Here is a 25,511-nt window from a genome sequence, read left to right on the forward strand (position 1 = left end):
GCAGACCTGCCTGTGGTAATGTGTGGTATTCTGTTGTGTAGGCGATAGACTCCTCGGGAGTCACACCTGGTGATACGTGGCTGGCGACCACGGGGCCCCGAGCTGAGTCTTGGCATTGCTGCCACTTACTTATGCCAGGCTCCTCACTTTTATTTTTCCTGTCTGGCCACCCTCGGCCAGCTCTTGTTCTTTTCCGACCCTGACGCTATTACGTTTCGAGGGCTAGGGTTCTTTCACTTTCCAACCTATACTTCTCAAGCAGCGTCTGACCCGGAGCGGGCGGCTGCAAAAGGCGTCTGTATCCCATGTTAGGGGCGGCCTCCAGAACTGCGGAAGGCAACGGAATACCACCGCAGATTACCTTCCCTGCATAATGCAGTCTCCATTTTATGCACAAAAAATGGCTTCCTCTCATGTTAAATCAGTGTCCGGAGGTAAAATAGTCCCCCATTCGGATCTCCGGGGGGGACAACTTGAAAGGAGGCAAAAAATCAAAACGAGAATTGGTACCTGGAATGTCAGAACTCTGCTACAAGCAGGAAAACTAGAAAACCTTAACAGAGAGATGGAAAAGAATCATATTCATATGGACCTCGTAGGAGTTGCTGAGGTAAGGTGGAATGGACATGGAGAGTTGCAGTCAGATGAATATGTATTCTACTACTCAGGAGGAGAAGTAAAAGGAATAAATGGAGTAGGAATGATTATGACAAAGGAATTGGCTAAATGTGTGGAATATGTAGACTATACAAATGACAGAGTTATTGGTGTAAGGCTGAAAGGAGCACAAAAAGATTTACTAATTGTCCAGGTGTATATGCCAACTTCACAACATGATGACCAAATTGTAGAGGAAACGTACAACGTAATAGAGAGAATAATGGACGAAAATAAAAAATGCTGCAAAATAGTAATGGGAGACTGGAACGCCATTGTGGGAGAAGGGAAAGAGGGAAACATAGTAAGCAGTCATGGTCTTGGAAAGAGAAATGAGAGGTGAATGGTTAATTGACTTCTGCAGGGAAAGGCAGCTGATACCGGCAAACACATGGTTCAAGAACCACAAGAGGAGGCTCTACACTTGGAAATCACAAGGGGATAAATACAGAAACCAAATCGATTTTATACTGGTAGAAGAAACAGGGATGGAATCAAGAAGGTTCACACATTACTAGGTGCAGATATTAATAGTGACCACAACTTACTTATGGCAGAAATAGAAATAAGAATGAAAAAACTGAAAAAGGCGACAATGGTGAAGAAGTGGGATCTAGAGAAGATAAGGTCCAACAAAGAACAAATTACAGAAATGCTGTCTCGGGACTTTCTAAACACATTACGAGACAAAGAAGCACCTGATAATGCCAACGAGTACTGGAATATGCTGAAAGAAGGAATCATTAAAGCAGGACAGCAAAATATAGGGTATGTAAAAGGGAAAAGGTAAAAAAAACCATGGGTCACACAAGAAATGATTTCCAAGATGGAGGAGAGAAGAAAATTGAAAAACAAGAACACTGAAGATGCAAGAAAGATATACCAAAGGTTAAATAACGAACTGTGAAGAGAAACAGAGCAGGCTAGGAAAAAATGGCTAAAAGAGGAATGTGATGAAATAGAAGAACTGGACAGGAAGGGAAGATACGACTTACTATACAACAGAGTAAAGACTATGACATGGGAACAAAACAGAGAAGGAAGTGCTACTATGGAAATTTTGAGTAAAGACGAAGAGGTAGTGTACAAAGATCGTGACGATGTCCTCCAGAGATGGGAAGAATATTTAAAAGAGCTATATGACACAAATAGCAAACCAGAAACTCTGGAACTTGCATCACACAACAGTGTAAGTGATGAAGAGAAAGGACCGACCATCATAATGGAAGAAGTAAAGTCTGCCATTGCTGCAATAAAAAATGGCAAAGCAGTAGGTACAGATACAATACCGGGAGAAATACTAAAATGCTTGAACCACAATGGAATAAGAGAAATATTGAGGTTATGTAATAAAATATATGACAGTGGTGAATGGCCTGAGGACTTTTTGACAACAGTAATGATTCCATTACCGAAAAAACAAGAAACCAAGAAATGCAGCGAGCACAGGACGATCAGCCTCATTTCACATGCAGCCAAAGTGATGTTAAGAATAATTAATAAAAGACTAGAAAAAGTAATAGAGGAGAATCTCGGCGAGGAGCAGTTTGGCTTTAGACGGAATACGGGCACCAGAGATGCAATAGGGCTCCTACGAATCTTGGGAGAAAGGTTTATTGAAAAAGGAAGAGACCTATATATGTGCTTCATCGATTTAGAAAAGGCATTTAACAATGTGGTTTGGGACAAGCTAGCGACTATTATGAGGGAAAAGAGTGGACTGGAAAACCAGAAGACTTATAAACTCATTATACCTGAATCAAAAAGTTTCAGTTAAAGTGAGAGGAGAAAGTACAAACGGGATCAGACTAGGGAAAGGAGTAAGACAAGGATGCTGTATATCACCTACTCTTTTCAACCTGTACTTGGAAAATATGATTGACCAATGCTCATTAGATGACAAAGGACTAGAAATTGGAGGATGAAGAGTAGGGTGCTTGAGATTTGCTGATGACATGGTCCTTCTAGCCACAGGGGAAAAAGAATTACAGAATTTGGTGGACACCATTGCAACTAACGGAAAGAAAATGGAACGAAAATGAACACAAATAAAACAAAAGTATTGGCAATAGGAGGAAATAAGGAAATAAAAATTATGCTGAATGGAGAAACACTAGAACAGGTGCAAAATTTTAAGTATCTTGGAAGCAGGATAGACACCGACTAGAAGTGCACCACAGAAATTAAAACAAGGATAGCAATGGCAAAAGAGGCGTTTTATAAGAAAAGGAGAATCTTCTGCAGCGGTCTGGACAGAGAACTCAGAAGGAGACTCATAAAATGTCTTGTATGGAGTGTTCTTCTATATGGCACTGAAACATGGACTATGAGGAAAAAAGACAAAGGCTGGAGGCTTTCGAGATCTGGACATGGCGGAAGATGGAAAGAATAAGTTCGATGGACAGAGTAAAAAATGAAGAGGTACTGACAAGAGTGGGAGAGAAAAGACAGTTACTAGATGTAATAAAGAGAAGAAAAATATATTGGATTGGGCATATACACTCCTGGAAATTGAAATAAGAACACCGTGAATTCATTGTCCCAGGAAGGGGAAACTTTATTGACACATTCCTGGGGTCAGATACATCACATGATCACACTGACAGAACCACAGGCACATAGACACAGGCAACAGAGCATGCACAATGTCGGCACTAGTACAGTGTATATCCACCTTTCGCAGCAATGCAGGCTGCTATTCTCCCATGGAGACGATCGTAGAGATGCTGGATGTAGTCCTGTGGAATGGCTTGCCATGCCATTTCCACCTGGCGCCTCAGTTGGACCAGCGTTCGTGCTGGACGTGCAGACCGCGTGAGACGACGCTTCACCCAGTCCCAAACATGCTCAATGGGGGACAGATCCGGAGATCTTGCTGGCCAGGGTAGTTGACTTACACTTTCTAGAGCACGTTGGGTGGCACGGGATACATGCGGACGTGCATTGTCCCGTTGGAACAGCAAGTTCCCTTGCCGGTCTAGGAATGGTAGAACGATGGGTTCGATGACGGTTTGGATGTACCGTGCACGGCCAGTGTAGGAGATCGCTCCCCACACCATGATGCCGGGTGTTGGCCCTGTGTGCCTCGGTCGTATGCAGTCCTGATTGTGGCGCTCACCTGCACGGCGCCAAACACGCATACGACCATCATTGGCACCAAGGCAGAAGCGACTCTCATCGCTGAAGACGACACGTCTCCATTCGTCCCTCCATTCACGCCTGTCGCGACACCACTGGAGGCGGGCTGCACGATGTTGGGGCGTGAGCGGAAGACGGCCTAACGGTGTGCGGGACTGTAGCCCAGCTTCATGGAGACGGTTGCGAATGGTCCTCGCCGATACCCCAGGAGCAACAGTGTCCCTAATTTGCTGGGAAGTGGCGGTGCGGTCCCCTACGGCACTGCGTAGGATCCTACGGTCTTGGCGTGCATCCGTGCGTCGCTGCGGTCCGGTCCCAGGTCGACGGGCACGTGCACCTTCCGCCGACCACTGGCGACAACATCGATGTACTGTGGAGACCTCACGCCCCACGTGTTGAGCAATTCGGCAGTACGTCCACCCGGCCTCCCGCATGCCCACTATACGCCCTCGCTCAAAGTCCGTCAACTGCACATACGGTTCACGTCCACGCTGTCGCGGCATGCTACCAGTGTTAAAGACTGCGATGGAGCTCCGTATGCCACGGCAAACTGGCTGACACTGACGGCGGCGGTGCACAAATGCTGCGCAGCTAGCGCCATTCGACGGCCAACACCGCGGTTCCTGGTGTGTCTGCTGTGCCGTGCGTGTGATCATTGCTTGTACAGCCCTCTCGCAGTGTCCGGAGCAAGTATGGTGGGTCTGACACACCGGTGTCAATGTGTTCTTTTTTCCATTTCCAGGAGTGTATTAAGAAAGAATGACGGACTTATAAAAACAGTTTTAGAAGGTTATGTAGAAGGGAAAGGGAAGCAAGGATGGAAGAGATTCCATATACTGGATGACATGATGGATGGTACAACATGCAGCAGCCTTAAGAAGGAAGCAATGGATCGCAGAAAATGGAGAGGCAAAGGACCTGCTAATATAGCAGATAACTGATGATGATGATGATGAGGCAATAGATTTTGGGTGATGTAGCAGTTGTTCAATTTAAAATTCTGAGACATTTTTACGCGAGTTTCTGAAGAAAGCAGACCAGTCCGTGGACTAGTGAGGTATTCTGTCGTCTGGGTGATTGATTCTGGGTGGTGAACGGCCCCTACGAGACGGTAACTTCTGAGACATTTCAGTTCAGATTGGGAAAAAGGCACATCTGCTTTTGGTAAAGTATGTTATACGGTCCTCCAGGTGACCGATTATGGGCCGATAACGGCAACTACAATACTTTACGTCTAAAGGGACTACCGATTGCACTACTTGACTGAGAATAAACAGAGCATGAATTTCCGTTTGATATGTCTTGTGTGTTACTGTGTAAATTGCCATTCTGAACTCTGAATTGTTTTTAGATGGCGAATACTTTCTTGTACTGCTATAAAAAAATGGATGACTGTTTAGTTTGGGGAATCTGTCACCATTCTCGTAACGGCCTCAACGTGACTTTACAGCATTTAGTAAGATTTATTCAGGAAAGTATATTTAGAATAAGCATTATAATACTGACAGCATAACATTATTCAACAGAACTGTGTGGCTTCTTCTACATTAATAAAAACGTTTCCATCTAATGTCTGTAATTAGTTATTCATTAATCTTTTATTTAGTATTTTTTGCATTTTATTAATTTGCAGTTGTAGCCAGTGGATGGCCTATTTGACTGTAGGATCGCAGCTACAGGCTGGTATTTCCAGTGAGTTAGTTGTTGGACATAAAAGCAGGTGTGTGTAGCTCGAACAGTACATTATAGGGCATTTCTTTTGTAAACAGAGCCGTGCATAGCCCACTTACCTAAGATACGAGTATCCACAGGCAAAGTCACAATTGATTTGCTCGTACGGGATGCTGGTTCGAGAAGCTGTTCAGTGAGAGGTAACGTCGCAGCCAGAAGAGACGTATGTACGCTGCCAAATTCGCTAGTTCAGTGCACGGCTGGAATAGGCCAGAAACCCAATAAAATTTAGGGATCCGGAGCTCCAGGACCACAGTGTGGCAATTCTGGTGTCATCTTCGCGAGCTCCCATAGGGGCAATGAAGGCAGCTTGCGAGAGATGCGACCGCTTTCAGATAGATGTAGGTGTAGTGTTGACTACATAATGTGTGTTTCTTTTCGTGAACAGTCCGTTTGTAAGTCCACAATCTGCCAATCACTGTGAAGTGCATGGCAGAGGGTACTTCCTGTTGTAGCAGCTATTACCTTTCCACGCACGCAAGGAGCGCGGGAGAATGATATCCTGAACGCCTCTGTGCGCACTTTAATAAGTCACATGCTCGCGATCCCTACAGGAGCGATACAAAGGATTTTGTAGTACGTTCCTTTAAGATGTTTTCTGAAATGTTGTAAATAGGCTTTCCTGCAGTGGTTTGCGTCTCCCTTCAGTGTCGAACAGTTCATTTCTATTAGCAGTTCCGTGACGCTCTCCTATTCCTACTGTCCCTCGCTGTACACGTTCAATATCCCCTGTTAGACCCTTAAACTTGGCAAATACGTTAGGATGGGTGGCAAGAGTGATTTGTAAGCAACCTCCTGTTGCATTCCCTGGTATTCAATCAATAAGCCAGTGTGTGCTACCCACTGTACGTATGACTGAGCCTGTCTGATAAGTCGATTTGATGATCCTACAAACTGTTACACCCAGCTGATGAATTCCAACTATAATTAATTGATGCTGTACGCACAGGATACTTCGTTTTTTCGTATAGTCTAGCATTTCTGAACATTTACAGTAAGTTGTCAATCTTTGTATCAGTTTGAAAACTTATCATGATCAGACTCAATATTTGTGTAGCTTTCTTTAGGCCGTAATTCATTATATACTGAAGAACCAAAGAAACTGGTACACATTCCTAATATCGCGTAGGGTCCCCGGGAGCACGCAGAAGTGCCGCAACACGACGTGGCCTGCAGGGCTGTCCGTAAAACCGTAAGATACGAGGAGCTGGAAAAATCTTCTGAACAATGCGTTGCAGGGCATCCCAAATATGCTCAATAATGTTCACGTCCAGGCAGTTTGGTGGCCAGCGGAAGTGTTTAAACTCAAAATAATCTTCCTGAAGCCACTCTGTAGCAATTCTGGTTGTGTGGGGCATCGCATTGTCCTGCTGGGATTAAGTCCATCGGAATGCACAATGGACACAATGGATGCAGGTGATCAGACAGTAAGCTTACGTATGCGTCACCTGTCGGAGTCATATCTATACATGTCAGGGGTCTCATATCATCCAACTGCATACGCTCTACACCATTACAGAGCCTCCACCAGCTTGAACAGTCAGTCCGCTTGATAAAATTTGAAATGAGACTCATCTGGCCAGGCAACATGTTTCCAGTCATAAACATTCAGCGTCGATGTTGACAGGCCCAGGTGAGGTATAAAGCTTTTGTGTCGTGCAGTCATTGAGGGTACACTAGTGGACCTTTGGCTCCGAAAGCCCATATCGGTGATGTTTCATTGAATGGTTCACACGCTGATACGCTTTTGTCACTTCTGTCATCGTCTCTTCAGTCGTCGTTGGCGCCGTTCTTGTAGGATCTTCCTCCGGCTGCAGCCAGATTCCCGATATTCACGGTACACTCACGAAATGGCCGTATGGGAAAATGCCCACTTCATTGCTACCTCTTAGCTGCTGTGTCCCATCGGTCATGCGCTGACTATAACACCACTTTCAAACTCCCTTAAATCTTGATAACCTGCCATTGTAGCAGCAGCAACTGATCTAACAACTGCGCCAGACACTTGTTGTCTTCTATAAGCAATGCCGACCGCAGCACTGTATTCTGCCTGTTAACATATCTCTGTATTTGAGTAGGCATGCCTACACCAGTTTCTTTGGCGCTTCAGTGTAGAGAACTAAATCGTCTGCGAAGTGTATGAAGCTACTATTCATATTGTCCTTAATGTCATTGGTATGCAACTTGCACCAAATTGAACTGTAAGTGTACCGACACATTTCCCCAGAAAATGTGTTGCGTCCTCCCTACCAAGAAATGCTCAATCTAGTCACAAATTTCACTCGATATCAGATACGACTGTACTTTCGATAATAATAGTTGCTTAAAATGCTTTTCAGAAGTAAAGTAATGCTCCAACTTTGTGACTGCCTCGATACATGACTTTCAGGATGTCATGTCAGAAAAGAGCAAGTTGGATAGTTTTTTTTGTTCAGTGGTGGTATATTACTATTAAAATGAGAGGCAGATCAGCTCCAAATTCTACATAGAGTCTGACAGGGATGCCATCCCTCACATGAAGAATTTTCATCTGTTTCGCAACGCCAGCAACACTAATAGCGATACGTCTCACCTTTGCAGTCGTGCATGAAGTAAAGATGAAATGGGAGCAGCACATCTGTATCTCGGTACATTTGGAAACGGAGTCCAGTAGTTGAGCTTTTGGTTTGCTACCTTCAGTTTCATTCCTTGTGTCATTCGTGAGTGAACAGAGAGTAATATGGTGCCACTGGCAGCCTTAACATATGACCAGAATTTCTTAGCATTTTATGAGAGATTTTTCGATAATATTCTGCTGAGCGCATTACCCTCTTGACAGCATCACTTGTCTGTCTAAAGCCTCTCGCTTTGCTTTTCAGTTATTGCTACGCAACAGCTGCTGTCAGGGTAGAAGTTCGTATACAGTGACTGTGTGCCACAGAGGGTCCCCCCTGCCGTGAACTGTTTGTCAGGTACCTGTGTGTCAGCCGTGAGCCACAGCTGCGGCCCTCTGCTTTCACGCCCCCTGCTCGCTGAGGCACTTCCGTGTTACCACTGCTCCGAGTGATCACAGTGAAAGTCGTCGCTCTCACAGGCTTGCGCCTGAGCTCAGTGAATTTGCGCCTGTTTTGCAGGAAGGAAAGCATAGACACCTACCCACTGCACCCACCCACCCACCTGTCTACCCCAGCTGCGAGCAGTAGGCTCTACCGTCACCTGTCTCGTTGGCAGCAATGACACTTCGAGCACTGAGGGTTTAATTACGAGCACCCTGGGTCTCGGACATTGTACGATGGACGTTCAGCCTCTGCGCCACAGTATTTGCATCTTTACTAGTGTTAGTGTCGTGACTTGTGGCCCGGCGCCGGTGCATTGTACACTCCTGGAAATTGAAATAAGAACACCTTGAATTCATTGTCCCAGGAAGGGGAAACTTTATTGACACATTCCTGGGGTCAGATACATCACATGATCACACTGACAGAACCACAGGCACATAGACACAGGCAACAGAGCATGCACAATGTCGGCACTAGTACAGTGTATATCCACCTTTCGCAGCAATGCAGGCTGCTATTCTCCCATGGAGACGATCGTAGAGATACTGGATGTAGTCCTGTGGAACGGCTTGCCATGCCATTTCCACCTGGCGCCTCAGTTGGACCAGCGTTCGTGCTGGACGTGCAGACCGCGTGAGACGACGCTTCATCCAGTCCCAAACATGCTCAATGGGGGACAGATCCGGAGATCTTGCTGGCCAGGGTAGTTGACTTACACCTTCTAGAGCACGTTGGGTGGCACGGGATACATGCGGACGTGCATTGTCCTGTTGGAACAGCAAGTTCCCTTGCCGGTCTAGGAATGGTAGAACGATGGGTTCGATGACGGTTTGGATGTACCGTGCACTATTCAGTGTCCCCTCGACGATCACCAGTGGTGTACGGCCAGTGTAGGAGATCGCTCCCCACACCATGATGCCGGGTGTTGGCCCTGTGTGCCTCGGTCGTATGCAGTCCTGATTGTGGCGCTCACCTGCACGGCGCCAAACACGCATACGACCATCATTGGCACCAAGGCAGAAGCGACTCTCATCGCTGAAGACGACACATCTCCATTCGTCCCTCCATTCACGCCTGTCGCGACACCACTGGAGGCGGGCTGCATGATGTTGGGGCGTGAGCGGAAGACGGCCTAACGGTGTGCGGACCGTAGCCCAGCTTCATGGAGACGGTTGCGATTGGTCCTCGCCGATACCCCAGGAGCAACAGTGTCCCTAATTTGCTGGGAAGTGGCGGTGCGGTCCCCTACGGCACTGTGTAGGATCCTACGGTCTTGGCGTGCATCCGTGCGTCGCTGCGGTCCGGTCCCAGGTCGACGAGCACGTGCACCTTCCGCCGACCACTGGCGACAACATCGATGTACTGTGGAGACCTCACGCCCCACGTGTTGAGCAATTTGGCGGTACGTCCACCCGGCCTCCCGCATGCCCACTATACGCCCTCGCTCAAAGTCCGTCAACTGCACATACGGTTCACGTCCACGCTGTCGCGGCATACTACCAGTGTTAAAGACTGCGATGGAGCTCCGTATGCCATGGCAAACTGGCTGACACTGACGGCGGCGGTGCACAAATGCTGCGCAGCTAGCGCCATTCGACGGCCAACACCGCGGTTCCTGGTGTGTCCGCTGTGCCATGCGTGTGATCATTGCTTGTACAGCCCTCTCGCAGTGTCCGGAGCAAGTATGGTGGGTCTGACACACCGGTGTCAACGTGTTCTTTTTTCCATTTCCAGGAGTGTATTAGTATGGCCGCGGATAAGATAGGAATCGTGAGGGAATGAATGTTACGGGTGTTCTTACTGCGTTTAAACATTGCTCACATTCCAGTAACCGGGTTTATACCACTTTCGTGTATTTTAGCATGAAAGATTCAACTTACACTAATGGGCACTCCAGGGAACTACGTAATGTTCCTTGGAATACGGTATTGGAAGACTTCTGTACTGCCTTTTAGTGTGTCTTGGCAGAAGTTGGAACAGCTGATTCATCCTTCATTCTGTGTGCTGATGTTCTAGTAGATTTGATTAGTTGTGGTTTATGAATTTCCTTTCATGCAGTGAAAGGACGGAATCCTGGTCCTCGAGTTATACTAGGTACGAATCTTTCACATACTGTACTGCTCTCTCCTTTGTATTTGATACAGAACCTACTGTTGTTCAAGTGTGGCTTTGTGTGTGGGCTGGCAGTTTGATCTGTGAGTCACATCTCGTGCAAACATGGTGAATATTTGTAAGGACTACCTTTAACGGAGTACGTTTTCTTTTACAAAATGTTTATTTGCAGGTCCACAGCCTCCAAATAACATTATAAAAATTGGTAAATGTAGATAAAGAAACAGTTGGTCAAGAAGGTGTAACTACAGTTGGGAATTTGTTAATGACCTTGTAAATACATGATTGTCATTACTTTTTGAATTTAATTTATTCATGGAAGACTCACTTTAACATAATATAGAAACACACAGAGGTAGTTTTGGAAAGTTATATTTACTTTCTGTTAGGTAACCTGTGTATACAGGCAGTTACTATGTTTTGCCTTGGTTAAATTGTCATCTGCTCACATTTATACAGCTATCACAGTTGCAGTATGTTTTCCTACAAAATGTCTCCCTCAGTTGAAACACACTAATTCCAATATCTCTAAGCTTTTCCATTATGTAGAAAAGCATCATACAGGAAAAACAATCTGCATTTGTAACAGAATGTTGGAGTGGCATTCAATAATCAATGCAGATATTTTTCTCAACCAATGTCAGTTCAAAAAATGCCCACGAAACACTTTGGAAAATGATGAAACTATACGGGCTGAAGTAGAAATATTCCACCGAGTCGCAATAAGTGGCAGCTCTATATGTGCCTTCAAAATGGCGTTTGTAACAGAGGTGCATTCTAGGCAGGGGCCTGTTGAGTTTTCGGTACAAAACCAGACCACTGCAGATGTTGATAAGCACTTGTAGAATATCTACAGAGTCCTAGCAGTGGAATAAAGAAGCGTGCCATACGAACACATTTGTGACCTCTGCAGTGTTGGAACATGGAGGTCCATGATCATGACAGATGAAACACCTTGCTGCTCAGCTGGATGTGTCTGTTGTTAGTGCGGACACACTCGCCCACTGTGTTTCTCGCCACCTAACTGAAGACCGTAAAGGGTAAAGAAGGAACATCTGTGTCAAACTGTCTGCATGTTACGATGCCGACAGTGATAATTTTTTGTCGTACATTGTCAGATGATGAAACGTGCGTTCATCACTTTGAACCAGAAACAAAATGGCAATCTGTGGAGTGGCATCATAACACCACCTCCAAAGAAAAAGTTCAAAGCTGCATCCTCAACCAGTAAAGTCACATTGGCAGTCTTCTGGGACTGTGAAGATGTTACTGTTTTTGATCACCACCATCACGGTGCAACTCTCAACTCTGAAGGGTATTGCGCTACCATCAGGAAATTGAAGAAATGACTTCAGCATGTTCATTGTCACAAAAATGGAATGAACTTTTTCTTCCCTGTGACCTCGTATGAGCTCGCCCAAGTCTGCACAGCCAAGAGTAGCATACAAAACTTCATTGGATCAAACAGATGGAAGCCAGAAGGTGCAAGATCCAGGCTGTTGGGTGGATGAGGAAGAATGGTCCAGAGAAGTACACACTCTGCATGCAGCGGTGCATGGATGACGGGGAGTTTATTGGTGCAATAAGGAGTTAGTGCTGATGTCGACTTGTAGGATGGTATCGTGTGAGCATACGAGCCCTCCCAGTAAGGTGGCATAAGGTCATTACATTGAATGGAAATTATGTTGAAAGTAAGGGTTTTGTAACAAAAATCATAGGGAATATTATCGTGTATTGGAATACTAAATAAAACTGACCTGCTTTCAGAAAAATTGTCACATTATTTATTGAATGCCCCTCATAAATTTCAGTCAACACTTCACTAAATCGGAACATTCAGTTGTGTAATGTGGAATATATTATTTTGTGTATTACAAATAGATCAAACTAACTGCATAATTACTTCAAGTGTAATACACGTAATGAATTTTCTTTTGACACTTAGTATTTAATGTCAGCTGAGGTTTAACCTGTAGGGACTACAGAGCCTTGTTAGAAGTTGTATTCCATTAATGTGTCTGTTTTGTAAAAATTACTGTTCAAAACATTCGATAAATGTAACAGCGCTTTATGCACAGATATATGCTGTTAGATATTCCTTCCAAGGAACTGGTACCTTACTGATATTCAATTTTGTAATGTTGCACTGTGGTATACGTGCCCATTGTTGAATTGTATCATGACCAAAGAATGTACTTGGAGTGTTAGAGAACATGGTATTGTGTCAAAATGTTGCCTCAGCATAAACATGCAAATCTCATGGTATTAAATTTCATATGATCTTTCTTCTGCCTAGGTCAAATAGTGACACACGTATGACAGTGTTTACCCATATTTAAAAACAGTGTTCTAGAAATGTCTGACATTGCTTCCACTTACTTGTCAGATGTATTGTATATTCTTTTCTGTTGGTCTCTCTTGACCAACTATTCATTTTTCCGGTCCCGACGATATTAGGTTGTGAGGCCGGAGGGTGCTTACATTTCCTTTATTTAATATTCCCTCTGACAGGGAGGAGGAACTCCTTGTCCATTGAAGAACAATAACAAGAGGAGGGGGTAGTAGTGACACAAAGTAGTATCTCCACAATGTATCTGGAGACACTATCCCCCCTGCGGGTCCGGGGATTAGAATAGGCCCGAGGTATTCCTGCCTGTCGTAAGAGGTGACTAAAAGGAGTCCATCCCCCTCATGGGGGTAGTTAGTGCCTGCGTCCGGAGACGGACGGTTCCACAAATTATAATTGTTGTCTTTTTGGTTTTTCACTTCTCGTTTCTTCCTTCCTTTGGTTGGTTCCTTTCTTTGCTCTTCTCCACCTCACTGTCTTCCTTACTCTTTCCCTTGACTTCGCCTGGCTTCCTCATTGCCTTCTTCTCCTTGCCTTCTCATTGCCTTCTTCTCCTTGCCTTCTCATTGCCTTCTTCTCCTTGCCTTCTCATTGCCTTCTTCTCCTTGCCTTCTCATTGCTTCTTCTCCTTTCCTTCTCTGATCTCCGCCTCGGCGTTTGAGACAGTCTGTCCTCTTTCTCCCTCTCTCTCTTCTTTTCCCTCTTCTTTTCCCTCTTCTTCCTTCCTCCCTGTGCATGCCTGAAGGCCGACCCACGCGTTCGCACGCGTAGCCGGTGACGGGGTAACGCGTAATTCCCCGCCCTGGGTAGACATGTAAGGCACGCACGTACCCCCTGGTAAAGGCCAGGCCCGGGGAGGGGTGATTGCCTGAGCTGATACCTTCTGACCATGCCAATTGGTCCCTCCGTCTGTTTCTCGGGAGGTGTGACCTGAGGTGTAAACATTCACCTAAGGCGGGAGTGCCCTCTGAGAGGGTCCCCACAAGGAAGGAGCGCGCCATCAGAGACGCTGGCAATCATGGGGGATTCCTCTGCAATGGATTCTACTCCATCTCTCTCGACTTCTGCCCAAAAACGGAAACGTGACCAGCCACCAGTGACAAAAGTACTACCGCCTGCCCCACGGTTCCTCGTCGTTTCTCGATCTGAGGACGGAAAGGATTTTTCCTCTGTCAACCCTTTCGTTATCCAGAAGGGCGTAGATGCCATAGCCGGATCTGTCAAATCTTGTACCAGGTTGCGTAATGGTACCTTATTACTAGAAACTGAGAGTGCCTTTCAGGCACAAAAACTGCTTCGGGCCACACTCCTGTACACGTTCCCTGTCCGGGTGGAGGCCCACCGAACTTTGAATTCGTCTCGTGGTGTAGTCTATACTAGCTCCCTCGACGGATTGACTGACGGGGAGATTCAATCTTTCCTCGCTGAGCAGGACGTGACGGCTGTCCATAGGGTCATGAAAAAGGTCAACAATGACCTTGTACCGACCCGGACACTTTTCTTGACCTTCGATAGTGTTAAGCTGCCATCGCGCATCAATGCGGGCTACGAGGTTATTTCTGTTCACCCCTATGTCCCGACACCTACGCGCTGCTACCAGTGTCAGCGTTTCAATCACACACGACAGTCTTGTTCCAATGTGGCTAAATGTGTCACTTGTGGCAGGGATGCCCATGAGGGTGACTGTCCACCTCCGTCTCCTCATTGTGTTGAACTGTCAGGGTGACCATGCCGCATCCTCCCGCGACTGTGCTGTCTATAAGGAAGAACGCTGTATCCAAGAAATTCGGGTCAAAGAGAAAGTGTCCACCTCGGCTGCTTGCAAGCTATTGGCTAGTAGGAAGCCCGCGCTGCTCCCAGCGGGGAAATACAGTACTGTCCTCGCCTCTCCTCGGACTACCAGGGAGGTGGCAACCCAGACATGCGATCTGACCTTCAGCACTACGGTAGTCCATTCGGCCAGTGCTAAGATCGCGCGGTCGGCGTCTCCTCTTCCTCCCATCACCCCCACAGACACCAGCCCCTTCATCAGCTTCTGCTAAGACGAAGACCCAGAAGTCAGATGCACGGGCCTTCAAGAAGGAACCATCCCGTGCAGACTTCCTACGTACCTCGACCTCCCAGCCTTCGACCGGTACTTCCACCAAACGTCCTTCCAAAAAGGCTCATAGGAAGCACAGTTCTCCTTCTCCGCCACGGCGCATTTCTTCTCCTGCGCCACCCAGCGGTTGCCGCCCCAGGCCGTCATCCGTTTCGCCTGGCCGCACCGCTGGTAGCCGTACATCTGGCCATTCACCGGCGGAGGAAGCTCCCCCTCCCGGCCATCCTCCCGAGATGGCCGATGAACCTATAGACCCAATGGACGATGACTGTCCGCCTACTGATAGCGGCGGCAGTGCTCGCTCGAAGCCAGGCCCTCAGCGGCCTTCGAGGTGACCCCTTCTTTCATCTTCCTTTTCTTACCATGGCACTTATTCACTGGAATATTCGCAGCATTCGCTCCAACCGAGAGGACTTGAAGTTGCTGCTCCGCTTGCACCGTCCACTCGTCGTAGCCCTCCAGGAAACGAAGCTACGCCCATGCGATCAAATTGCCTTGGCACACTACACCTCTGTGCGTTTTGACCTACCCCCTGTGGTAGGTATCCCAGCTCATGGAGGGGTTATGTTGCTGGTCCGGGATGATATTTACTACGATCCCATCACGTTGCACACCGGCCTGCAGGCAGTTGCCATCCGCATTACTCTCCCCACTTTTACGTTTTCCTTTTGTACCGTTTACACTCCATCGTCATCTGCTGTTACCAGGGCAGACATGATGCAACTTATTGCTCAGCTACCTGCACCATTTTTGTTAACTGGAGACTTCAATGCCCACCATCCCCTTTGGGGCTCTCCAGCATCCTGCCCAAGGGGCTCCTTGTTGACAGACCTTTTCAACCAGCTCAATCTTGCTGCCTCAATACTGGCGCCCCTACTTTTCTTTCGGATACATCTCACACCTATTCCCATTTAGACCTCTCTATATGTACTCCCCAACTTGCACGCAGGTTTGAGTGGTATGCACTTTCTGATACATATTCGAGCGACCACTTCCCGTGTGTTATCCATCTCCTGCAGCATACCCCCTCTCCGTGCTCCTCTAGTTGGACCATCTCCAAGGCAGACTGGGGGCTCTTCTCTTCCAGGGCGACCTTTCAGGATCAAACCTTCACAAGCTGCGATCGTCAGGTCGCACACCTCACGGAAGTCATTCTCGCTGCTGCTGAATATTCCATCCCTCACCCTACTTCTTCTCCACGTCGCGTACCGGTCCCCTGGTGGACCGCAGCATGTAGAGACGCTTTACGTGCTCGTCGACGTGCTTTACGCACATTTAAACGCCACCCTACAGTGGCGAATTGTATCAATTATAAACGATTACGTGCTCAGTGTCGTCGTATTATCAAAGAAAGCAAGAAAGCCAGCTGGGCTGCTTTCACAAGCACCTTCAACAGTTTTACTCCTTCTTCTGTTGTCTGGGGTAGCCTGCGCCGGCTATCTGGCACTAAGGTCCACTCACCAGTTTCTGGCTTGAAGGTCGCGAATGACGTCCTTGTGGCCCCTGAGGCTGTCTCCAATGCCTTCGGCCGCTTTTTCGCAGAGGTTTCGAGCTCCGCTCATTACCACCCTGCCTTCCTCCCCCGCAAACACTCAGAGGAGTCTAGGCCACCTAACTTCCGCTCCTCGAATTGTGAAAGTTATAATGCCCCATTCACCATGCGGGAACTCGAAAACGCACTTGGCCGATCACGGTCCTCCGCTCCAGGGCCTGATTCTATTCATATTCAGATGCTGAAGAACCTTTCTCCTGCTGGTAAAGGTTTTCTTCTTCGTACATACAATCGCATCTGGATTGAGGGACATGTTCCCGCATGCTGGCGTGAGTCTATTGTCCCGATTCCTAAGCCGGGAAAGGACAAGCACTTGCCTTCCAGTTATCGACCTAGCTCGCTTACCAGCTGTGTCTGTAAAGTGATGGAGCGAATGGTTAACTCTCGATTGGTTTGGCTGCTCGAGTCTCGACGCCTACTTACCAATGTACAATGTGGATTTCGTAGGCGCCGCTCTGCTGTTGACCATCTGGTTACCTTGTCGACCTTCATTATGAATAACTTCTTGCGGAAGCGCCCGACCGCGGCTGTGTTCTTTGATTTGGAGAAGGCTTACGACACCTGTTGGAGGGCGGGCATTCTCCGCACCATGCATACATGGGGCCTTCGCGGTCGCCTCCCTCTTTTTATTCATTCCTTTTTAATGGATCGACAGTTCAGGGTACGTGTGGGTTCTGTCCTGTCCGACACCTTTCGCCAGGAGAATGGGGTGCCACAGGGCTTAGTTTTGAGCGTCGCTCTCTTCGCCATCGCGATCAATCCAATAATGGATTGCCTCCCAGCTGATGTATCAGGCTCCCTTTTCGTGGACGATTTTACCATCTATTGCAGCGCGCAGTGTACACGTGTCCTGGAGCGCTGTCTTCAGCGTTCTGTTGACCGTCTTTCCTCCTGGAGTGTCGCCAATGGCTTCCGTTTTTCTGCCGAGAAGACGGTCTGTATTAACTTCTGGCGCTACAAAGAGTTTCTCCCACCGTCCTTACTATCCGGTCCCGTTGCTCTCTCAATCGTGGAGACAACCAAATTTTTAGGCCTTACATTTGGCAGGAAACTTAGCTGGTCTCCACATGTGTCATATTTGGCCGCCCGTTGTACCCATTCTTTAAATGTCCTCCGTGTTCTCAGTGGTATGTTGTGGGGAGCGGATCGAACCGTCCTACTTCGTCTATATCGGTCGATCGTCCGCTCCAAGCTGGATTATGGGAGCTTCGTATACTCCTCTGCACAGCCATCCATCTTACGCTGCCTCAACTCCATACAACATCGGGGTTTACGACTTGCGATCGGAGCATTTTATACTAGTCCCGTAGAGAGTCTTCATGCTGACGCTGGCGAATTGCCACTCACCTACCGGCGCGATATACTGCTTTGTCGGTATGCCTGTCTGCTACTGTCAATGCCCGACCATCCATCTTATCGTTCCTTTTTTGACGACTCTCTAGACCGTCAATACGGGTTGTATGTCTCTGCCCTGCTACCCCCTGGAGTTCGCTTTCGTCGCCTCCTTCAACACCTTAATTTTTCACTCCCTGCAACCTTTCGAGTGGGCGAGAGCCACACGCCACCTTGGCTCTAGGCTCAGGTCCGCGTTCACCTTGACCTCAGCTCACTCCCAAAAGAGGATACCCCGAGTTCGGTCTACCACTCCCGTTTTTTGGAAATTCGTTCGAAGTTCATCAACATGACTTTCATTTATACAGATGGCTCTAAGACCAATGACGGGGTCGGGTGTTCCTTTATTGTCGGGGCACAAAGTTTCAAATACCAGCTCCATGGCCATTGTTCGGTCTTCACAGCTGAGCTCTTTGCCCTCTACCAGGCTGTTCTTTACATCTGCCGCCACCGACATTCTGCTTATGTCATCTGCTCCGACTCCCTGAGCGCCATCCAGAGCCTCAGTGATCCGTACCCGGTTCACCCTTTCGTATACCGGATCCAACGCTCTCTTCAGCAGCTGGTGGACGTCGGTTCTCCGGTTAGCTTTATGTGGGTTCCTGGCCATGTCAGTATCCCTGGGAACGAAGCTGCAGATGCCGCGGCCAAGTCTGCGGCCCCCAGCCTCGGACAGCTTCTTGTTGTGTCCCTTGGCGCCATTGGTGCCCTTAGCGTCATTTGTCGGCGCATTTTATCGCTGTGGCATGCCAATTGGGCTGCACTTACAGACAACAAGCTTTGGGCCGTAAAACCTCTTCCCGTGGCTTGGACGTCGTCCTCACGCCCTTCTCGGCGGGAGGAGGTAGTTTTGGCCCGGTTAAGAATTGGACACTGCCGGTTCAGCCATCGCCATCTGCTGACGGCTGCGCCGGCGCCGTTCTGCCCATGTGGGCACTTGCTGACGGTTCGACACATTTTAATGTCCTGTCCAGATTTTAACACACTGCGTCTAGATCTTAACCTGCCAAGTACTTTCGATGCCATTTTAGCGGATGACCCACGAGCAGTTGCTCGTGTTCTTCGTTTTATCAATTTGACAAACCTCTCTAAGGACATTTGATGATGCTGTTTTTTAATCCTATGCCTGTCAGTCTGTCTTTTATCGTGTTTTCCCTTTTAGTTGTTGTTGTCAACTTGTGCCTCGCGGTGCATTCTTAGAGTAGTCAGGGCGCTAATGACCATTGATGTTGTGCGCCCTAAAACCACAAAAAAAAAAAGACACTATGAGCAGTGCTTGTATCTGAACAGAGTGGCAACTGTTTTGTGGATGAACATCATTAAATTTCTGTAAAGTTGTGCAGGAGGCTGGACATTCCTGACAGATGTAAAAGTAATTTGGAGGTGCCACGTGTTTGGAGAAGACTTAAGTGAAAATTAGGACAGGACACTGTGTGGAGCATTGTTGAAAGTATATGAGGTACCGGTGTACCTCCTCCCACATAAGTATCTTCTTAGTAAACAGTCTCCTATATGCTACTGTGTTCAGAGTTGGGTCTTTCATCACAGATCACATGGATGTCTGCCCTGATTCTATCATTTGGTGTCTGCTACTGCCAGAAAGATCATTGTCATTGTGGATGAATGTTCTGCAAGTCTGCTAACAGGAAGATGACACGAGGTCTAGCCAGCTTTGCCAGATGCCTGAAGTACCTTTACCTGCAGCCTGTCATTTGGGAAGGCACAAAACTGCCTCACATCAGAAGCCCTCCTTGTGGAGCAACACACTTCATCCAACCATGTACGTTCCTCAACATCCCAAAAATGTGCATCAGCACTATGAAAGCCAGGGAAAAAATGTTTGAAGGGTAGTTCATAAGTGTCATTGACTGCAAGTTGCAGATTCTCCATCACACATTGACACTGTAGCTACTCTCAGCACATTGTGGTATCAGATTAGTATTGGGCTGAATGCTGTGTTAAGTAGTAGTGGATATCACTTTTGTCTGGTGTGCAAGTAGCCAGTTAGAAGAAATAAAGTGCAAGATGCCAGCCTTAGCCCAGCACCTCAAACATGGAATTCCCTTCCAAATGTTTTAAGAGACATCCAGTGAGACCTGGTAGAGTTAGTTCTGTGTACATGTTGCATGAAATGGCTCTGGGTTTAGTTTCACTTTAGATGTACTTTGCATGGTATTTAAATTTGTTCCTTTCTGCTGCCTAATTTTTTTCTCCTCATGAACTGCCATATGTTTAACCAAAGAATAATATTTATGCAAGTAGTTGTGATTTGAGCATCATTTCCTGCTTCTATTGTGCAACACTGTTGCTTCAGAGAAACTGTCGATTTCCAACTGATGCAGGAGGTGCAATGTATTTTAAATCAATATTAAAACAATGTAGGTACCATCTGAAGTAATGTAACTTGTTTGAATGTAGTGTGCCAGTTGAGGTAAATGATGTGGATAAGTAATGCAGTTATTATTATAGCTGCCAATTAATTATGATTATTTTATCAATGACAGATACTGTGGCTTCACAATGAAATGTTTTAAAAAAGAACAATAAAGTCTCTATGTTTACCATGTATTTATTTGGTCACAAATACCACACCATTTATGCTCTTGGCTTATTTTCAGTGGTGCTACATACATTTAATATAAATTATGCAGTCTGTTGTAAAATTGTCACACCGAGCTGGTAAGTTTTTTATATAAACGTGCTGTTAGCTTGGTGTGGTAATTTTGCAACAAAATATATCCAAGCAAGCTGAGATGCAATTTTTAATAAGTTTTTAATATATATTGGTTATGATAGTTACTATGGTGTTCCCCACCATCATTGTTTTGGTTCCAAACTTTGAATTACTCTATGACAAAGTGCTGGTTAAATTATCTCACTTCTTTACTTCAGTAATTGGCATAAGATGTTTATAAACAAGCATTTACCATAGCATCCTGCAGTCATATAATGGTGGAATCTAGGCACATATTCATGGAATCACTGTAAAGCCTAGCTTTCCACTCAGTTTTTTTTTTAAATCACTAAAATTATTTTGGAATACAAACCTTACCTACTCACTCTTTTTGTTCATAGCACTGCACTTACGTTATTCACTTTAAGATGAATGATTAGCCACTGACAAATATGAGATACTTGTAGTAGTAGATTCACAAATCATTCCAGAGTTCATTGAAATGAACTGAGAGTCTCAGAAATTTTAGAAGAAAAGCCCATTTGGCAGTTTTATCTGGTCATTAAGGATTTATTATTGTTGTTCACTGTTTGAAACTATTTGAAGTAATGTGATTGAAATTTCAGTTTCCTACTGGCAGAGGGTTCATTGCTGCTGGAGCTTAGAAGTTCAGAAATCTGCTTTTTAAGGTCGGAGAGGCGTTCGGCTCAAAGTCGACATGGTTTACTGGAGGTAGGGGGGCCTGGCGTGAGGCGAAGCCTGTGAACCGTGCCATTGGTGACGACGGAAATGTTGCCAGCAGCACGGGAGGTGGTTAGTTGACAATGTGTGGTGGGCAGGGCAGGTGAGCCGAGGTCGTGGTGTTCAGAGCCACTCGGCGGATCCGACGGGATCCGAGGTGGCGAAGTGTCCCAGAAGTCAATGTGACAAGATGGCCGCCAGCCCGAAGCAGTGGCACCATGGTCGTGAGAGCTCGGTAGAGCTTGTGAAGTGTTAGTGAATCCATTGGCAGAGGGCGCAGCCTGTGGCAGCACAGTCATGGGCGAAATGCTTGGCATGAGGGCACTGTTTGTGTTGTCAGTGGCAGTCGCACAGCGGCCCGCAGGAGTCGAAGTTACATTGTTTGAGGTGTTGTCCGCGAGGGGCAGGGTAGGAGCCATCAGTTCAGGAACACGTGACACTCTTCGCACATGCACCCTTGTCTGGCTGTGTGTCAAACTAATGATGCAAGCAGTTCCTGGGTGTGAAATGTTCTTTATTCTCCTATCTCATGCCTTTACTTCAACATACCTTTCATTCTTCTTCAGATAATGCTCCCTGCAATGCAGGAGGCCAAGTATACAAAGAGTGTGTTAACTGTTGTCATTTCAATATCAACTTTTGTTAGTGTCTACAGGAATCTGATCATGTCACTGTGGACACCCACAAATACTGTCAAAGGTGTGGGATTGTTATTTCCATAAGTGGTTCTTCCCTGATTTAGTTGTAACTGTAAACCAGGTATACTTTGACCACTGAAGCACAAAAAACTTTACATCTCTCTGCTGGCCCTTAGTTGCATCTTTTGTGAATACTCTTTGGTGGAAAAGTTCCATCAATATACGCTAGATGTCACACATGTAGTGCCGATTTTCTTACACAGCAGTTGCCGAACCTATTGAGACTTGAAGTCATTTACGAAAAATTGTGTTTAAATTTAGTTGTGAAAAATCCACCAACATCACATAACAATAAAGCCATCGGTGTTTTTATACACATCAATCAGTGTATTACTTTTTCTGAGGTCATGTGCGTGACATCTCTTTTTCGGGTTTACTTTGACCGCCAGTCATGCTACCCCAGGATTACAAATACACTCTTGTCATTGTGTTCTTATGCATATATTGTTCTCCTACACAGGTATAATATGCCGAGAAGTCACAGAAAGATGCCTGGTGCAAGACAGTATAACACTTACAGTGAGGAAGACACACAGACTCCAGTAGACGAAATTAAAAGTAGCACAATTTCAATGAATACAGCAACAAAGAAATAGAGTATTGCAAAAGGAACACTATATAATAAGGTGCATTCAAAACCCAAACTTAAATGTGGAAGACCAGTGTGTTTACAAATGAAGAAGAAAAAAACATTTGTTCATTATGTTTTGACAGTTAGTGAATGGGGTTTTCCTTTTGATATGCAAAACTTGCAATATTTGGGAAAGCTATATGTAGATACAAAAGGAAAAGAAATATCTCAGTTTGGTCCAACAAATCTACATCTACATCCATACTCCGCAAGCCACCTGACAGTGTGTGGCGGAGGGTACCTTGAGTACCTCTATCGGTTCTCCCTTCTATTCCAGTCTCGTATTGTTCCTGGAAAGAATGACTGTCAGTATGCCTCTGTGTGGGCTCTAATCTCTCTGATTTTATCCTCCATGGTCTCTTTGCAAGATATACATAGGAGAGAGCAGTATACTGCTTGACTCCTGGTGCAGGTATGTTCTTGAAACTTCAACAAAAGCCTGTACTGAGCTATTGAGCGTCTGATGCAGAATGGGCCTGCAGTTTTGTGAAGCATCATAAGGATCTCTTATCCCATTGGAAATGCCAAAACTTGAAGACCTCAAAGGCAGAAATTACTGCGAGTTCACTTCAAGAGTATTTTGATCATCTGAAAGTCTCATTAAACATAAGAAATTCCACCTTGTAGAATCTTCAATTATGATGAGACAAGCTTATGTGACAATCCAGGAGTGAAGAAACGTCTTCTTAATTATGGTGTTAAGTATGCAGAATGTTTGAAGGACTCTCTAAAATCAAGTGTGTCAGTTATGTTTTGTGGACGAGCATCAGGGCACATTCTTGCACCTTATGTGGTGTACAAAGCTGAACACATGTGGGACTCTTGGACAGAACATGGACCAAAATTTTCTTGGTAAGATAGAAGCCAATCTGGCTGGTTTGATGCAAACACATTTTGTGACTGGTTTCAAAATTTATGTATCCCACAGGTAAGAAAATTTGATATTCAAGTTCCTTTGATAGGTGACAATCTTTCCAGTCATTTGTCACCACACATGTTAGAATTAGCAAAGGATCACAAAATTGTCTTCAAATGCCTTCCCAAGAATGCAAAATATTTGTGTCTACCACTAGATGCAGCATTTTATGGTCCTATGAAGAAGTATTGGAGGCAGATCCTTGACACATGGAAACAAAGACAAAGAAGAAAGTCACAAGCAATCAATAAAGAGAGCTTTCCCAAGCTTTTGAAAAGTCTTTGTGAGCGAGTCTGTGAGATGAAGCAAGGAGACAATGAATCAGTATCCCAAAATTTGATTGCGGACTTCAAGAAATGTGGGATTGTGCCCTTTAAGGTCGATAAAGTGATTGAACACTTGACTGATAATCCTATTGTTTCAAATTGTGCTGTGAAAATCTTGCAAAACATGAGGCATGAAGGTAAGGGCAATTCTGGTAATGCTAATGAAACATGAAGAAAAATAAATGTACCCCCAGGACAGGGAATAACACCTCAGGTTATTGTGCTTCCTCAAGCTCTGATGCCAAAACAACTGAGAAGAAAATAAACAAAGGACAGAAAAGGAGATGTGCATGAGAAAGCAGCATGTCATCAGATGCTGAATCTGTGAACAGCTTAGATATTTCATATATGGATAGCTCAGATTGTGGCTATGCAGAGGAACTCGGCATAGATGTGTATCATGTGGAGGTACTGGAGGCCAATGATACAAGAGATCAGCACCCTTCTGAACATAATTTATTAAACAGTGTTGGTGAGAGTGTAAAACTCACAAACTTTTGTCAGTGTACAGATGAAGTTTCATTTGTGAGTATTAATGTACCTACAACAAATGAAAACAAATTTCAGCCATACATTGCTCAAATTATATTGTTTGTAGTTTAAGCAGTGGTTCAGGTGTGACATATAATGTCAAACATCTTTGAAAACAAGGGAAGAAGTTTGTTTGGCCACAAGCCAGACACAGACATGATACGTGAAGAACAGGTATTCCTAATTCTCACTGCACCAGATGTTCTAAAACGAGGATTTAGGTTTAATTTGGATGAACTTAAGGGTATTATGCTGAACTGATAGAAAACTGATAGAAAATCGTGAATCCAGCACACAACTAGGACAATAATACATAGCCATGCAATTTTATTAGAAGTAGCATCTGATGAATAGTGTTGAAAGCTTTCTGCAAATCTAATTTCATTCAACTAAAGCACTAGGCGTGTTGCGTTCTTTCATGAGAAAGATGTTTCCTGAATCTATGCTTACTGGGCAAATGAACCTGACTGGTATACAATCTGGACCAAAGGCCTTTCTTTTATTAAGTGATGTAAGCTGCTTCCAAACATGGAGGATACCTACTACTGCATAAGTCATGTTGGCAGTCATTCTTAATTTGAAGACAGAAATATCTACTTAGTTACCAAACGCAGTTTTTTGAAATTCTTTCAGCAAAAAAATATAAGCTTTAGTGGCACTTCACCACTGTTATTGCCCAGTGAAGGTATTGATTACATCTTGGCACAGTGGTACTTTACATATGACCAGAATCTCTTGGGATCCTGTCAGATTTCAGAACAGTTTCACCTTGGAAAGTATTGCAAACCTCTCACACTGAAGTTGGCGCCATATTTCCAGGTTTATATAGTCAGATTGGAAGGAGTTGAGGTGTGTGCGCGCACGCGCGCGCGCACACACACACACACACACACACACACACACACACACACACACACACACACACA

Source organism: Schistocerca cancellata, chromosome 8 (assembly GCF_023864275.1).
Source record: "Schistocerca cancellata isolate TAMUIC-IGC-003103 chromosome 8, iqSchCanc2.1, whole genome shotgun sequence".
Classification (NCBI taxonomy): Eukaryota; Metazoa; Arthropoda; class Insecta; order Orthoptera; family Acrididae; genus Schistocerca; species Schistocerca cancellata.